This window comes from Pteropus medius, unplaced genomic scaffold (genome assembly GCF_902729225.1).
Source record: "Pteropus medius unplaced genomic scaffold, Ma_sr-lr_union100, whole genome shotgun sequence".
Classification (NCBI taxonomy): Eukaryota; Metazoa; Chordata; class Mammalia; order Chiroptera; family Pteropodidae; genus Pteropus; species Pteropus medius.
Genome location: NW_024344241.1, coordinates 1,925,736 through 1,929,338, shown reverse-complemented (window position 1 = coordinate 1,929,338; position 3,603 = coordinate 1,925,736). Strand labels below are relative to the sequence as shown.

General features: G+C 36.7%; 1 pseudogene; it reads right to left on the bottom strand.

The window, feature by feature from the left end:
• Nucleotides 1-1,501: 1,501 nt before the first annotated feature.
• LOC120607734 (protein FAM161A-like) lies at nt 1,502-3,368 on the bottom strand (annotated as a pseudogene).
• Between the last annotated feature and the right edge of the window lie 235 nt (nt 3,369-3,603).

Below are 3,603 nucleotides of genomic sequence, written 5' to 3'. Positions count from 1 at the left end.
TCAGAAATGAAATAAGACATACTTCTAAATTTTAACGTCTAGCTGAAAATCGTACAAATTTAGGTATACACAAGAATGAAAATATAGACTCACTTCTTGGGAAAACCTTTAGTTTGCTATTCAAAAGATGGAAGACATTTCCAACTTTTTTTTTTATCTGTGTTAATGGTAAAGCATTTAGTGCAAATTGTACTTTAGGGAAGAAAATCCACACAATGAAAATCTAGTCATGCCCATGCTGAAAATTTTTTCTAGAAAAATTGCAACTTTTCTCTAGAAAATTGCAAAAATTTTGAGTCATTCTTTTGGTGTCTCTGACATTTTTTTTTCTTTTTTCCTAGTTTAAGTCTTCCATTTTCTTTGAGTTGCTTATGAGGCCTTAATCTCATCTACTCTGTATCTTCCTTGTGGAGTGCTCTTATTTGGTGTTTATTAGGCCATTGATTACTTTGCCAGAGGTTACTAAAGCTCTCTGGCCTGCTGATTGTTGAATTTTCCAATGGGTAGGATGAAAGAATAATTCTTAAATCTTTTGATATATCCCTGAACAGGCCTGGAAAAAATTACTGGCCTATTATTCACACTTGTTTAATTTTCTTGGTGATGGTCTTGTGGTATCCTCTGCCCCAAGAAAATTGTCTTGACACTATTCTGGAACCATCTGATAATCATCTGGAACTATCTGGATGGGAGCTATTTCATACTAAATCATATAGGCCAGTGATTCCAAAACCCTTTCCCATGAGGTATGCTCCTTCTTAGGCTGTTGTTATATAATGAGTTTGGAGACTTTTTCATGGGTAAGATAGACTGTAGGTTATACCCAATTCCAAGGTGCTAAATGTAGCTTTTGTCTTTTCATTCATCCAATTGAAACCCACTGGTGTGCTCTGACCTCATGTCTGGGAATCACTGCTTGAGATAATTGATTGTCCTCTTTTCATACATCGGTTATAGCTCTAGAGGTTGCTTTAAATTATTGGGTTATCAGATTAGTATTATGTGAAATGGTTGTTGACCTACAGGAGAATCTTATTTTTATTAGTTTAGTTCAATTTTTTTTTAAATTTAAAAATGTTTATCGATTCATGCTTTAAAAATTCAGAAAAAATTTTTTTCAAACAAATCACCGAAGGCCACTTCTCTGCTCTCAATGTTAAGCCATTTTTTCCACCAAAAATAATAAAGTAATGTATATTTTATGATATAAACTAATCAGTTTATGATAGCTGTGATTCTCAAATGCTTTTTAAAAATACCAATAAGATTAAAAGTGTGAACAGACCATATGTAGCAATTTAAAAACCTGGTAAGCAAAGCCAAATTGACCAAAATTACCAATCAGCTGGATTTGGCCTTTTCGGCTACAGATGACTTTGTTCAAGACTCCTGCACACGTTAGAGGGGTTCTCATCCATGTTCTTAATACAAGCACAGCTATTAACACCTGATGCTGCAAAAAACAACACAGGCTCAGAGAGAAAGTTCTGCTGATTCTGTTTTAATCTTCAAGAGATTTTTGTCCTCTACTCTCTTTATCAACTTCATCTTTTTTCCTTGCAAGAATCCTAGCTGTTGGTATCAGTAAAATAATTTTCTTCCTCATTCTCTTTCTTCTACTTTTTTTTTGTTAAAGCTTTCTTTATCTTCAGTGAAACTTTTCATCTCTTGATTGCCAAAGGACTTAAATATTTTTTTACTTTGGCCTTTCTTTGAAACAAATGCATCAGATATTCCTAGTGCTTTTAGGGTGGTAGAATAAAACTTTTTTTGCTGCCATTCTTGCATTTTTCTGAGCAACTCTTTCAAATAGTAGTGGCCTATTTTTAATTTTTTCTTCTCTTTTTTCTAGTTCTCGTCAGTATTCTCTCATCTTTTCCTTTTCACTCTTTCTTGTGGCATGTTCTCTTCCTCTGGAATATACTGTGGGTATTGGAGGGTTGCAGTTATATGGCACATGGTTTGCACTTGCACTTCTTAACTGGTGACTTGTGCCTTGGAGACATAGGCCAATGTGTTTCTTTTTTAATTTTCTTCATCTGCTTCAATGTCTGCCAAAATTTCCCCTCTTTTAGTGGATGCATGTGAGGATGTGTGAAGATCAGGTGGTTTATAAACTGTTAGAAGTTTTGGACACTTCTGTTCTGAGGACTTTCTGATATCTTTCAAGAAGTTCTCCAAAATCAGCGGTCCGACACCTAGCCTTGAATTTACATTTCAACTTTTCAGCCTGCTCAGGACACTTGGGCTTCCTTGTAGTAAAACTTTTGCAAGCTGGTGTAGGTAAAAGCTCTTGGGATCTCAGTTGTTCCTAATGTTTCTGTACAGCTCTTCTTTTAACCTGTTCAACCATAAGTAGATCCAGGTATAGGTCTGGCTTTAAGTCCATTTGTTTCCTTTTTAGACTTAAAAAGTCTCTCAGCTACTTTCCTGGATTGTTTGCTTCTGTTCCTCCCTTGCAATAAACTTAAATGGCTTTTGTGAGGCCAAAAGAGTTTCTTTGTTTTTCTCCTTTATAGTCCACCTCTGCTGTTCATTTTGCTTGACTATATAATGGTAAGGGGGGAGAAAGATGAGTGCTGGAACTGGATTGACTCGGAATTTTTCTTATACTCTGAATCTTCTTGTTTTTCGAGCAGTTTGTGTACTATTTCAATACCTGATTTAGATTTCATGTTCTCTTCTTCTATTCTCTAATCATCATTTGGAAAGGCTCAGATACTGTAATTTGTGGCACTCATTCTTTTGGTTTCTTCTCTGTTTTTTCAACTGCTGGGAAGTCAGCATCCTCACACTGAATATAATCTTTAATAAAAATGTTTGTGCACATGTTGTTGATGAACTCCTTAGCATAGGTCATCATTCTGTTCTTCCCAGGATACTCCTTTTCTAAGTTGGGCAACTCATCTTCAGAGGAAGTCATAATCAAGGAAGGAGAATGATCTAAACCAGGCTCTGAAATTGAGCCTGATTAACTAGATAGGGTGTTAGGATGTCTTTTCTGATACAGATTTGGAAGCGACACTAGAAACTTCTTCCTTGATGATCATTGGCTGAACTTTCTTTAAATTTAATTTTCTCTAGTACATTTTCTCTAGCTTTGCCATAGTTTCCATGTGGGTAGGCTTGAGCTCTTTTGGTTTCCCTGAAATATTCTTCATCAGAGTGGTAAATATCAGAAAAATCCATGAGGTCCTCATACTTATACATGTTTGTTCATCCACACCAGAAACGTTGTTGTTAAAATCAGCCAGCACGTAGGCCAACAGCACTGCCTCCTCCTGTTCTTCCTCCTTCTCCAAGGCAGCTTCCACCACCAGCCTATAGGAGGTCTTAGCCTTTTTACTCAGTGATACGTGTTCTGGCATTGGGATTCAGTGGGGGTTGCACAAACTGGAGGCCCCCAGCTTCAGCGCCTGAGGCACTGGCCAAGGTGGAAACCTGGAGTTGGCCTCAGACTAAACAGCGGCTCCCTGCTTGGGGCCAGGAAATTCTAATTGAGTTTTCTATAGCAAATTTTTTACTGTGGTATGATACATATAACATAAAATGACTTTAATCATTTTAAAGTGTGCGATCCAGTGGTGTTCAGTATATTCATAG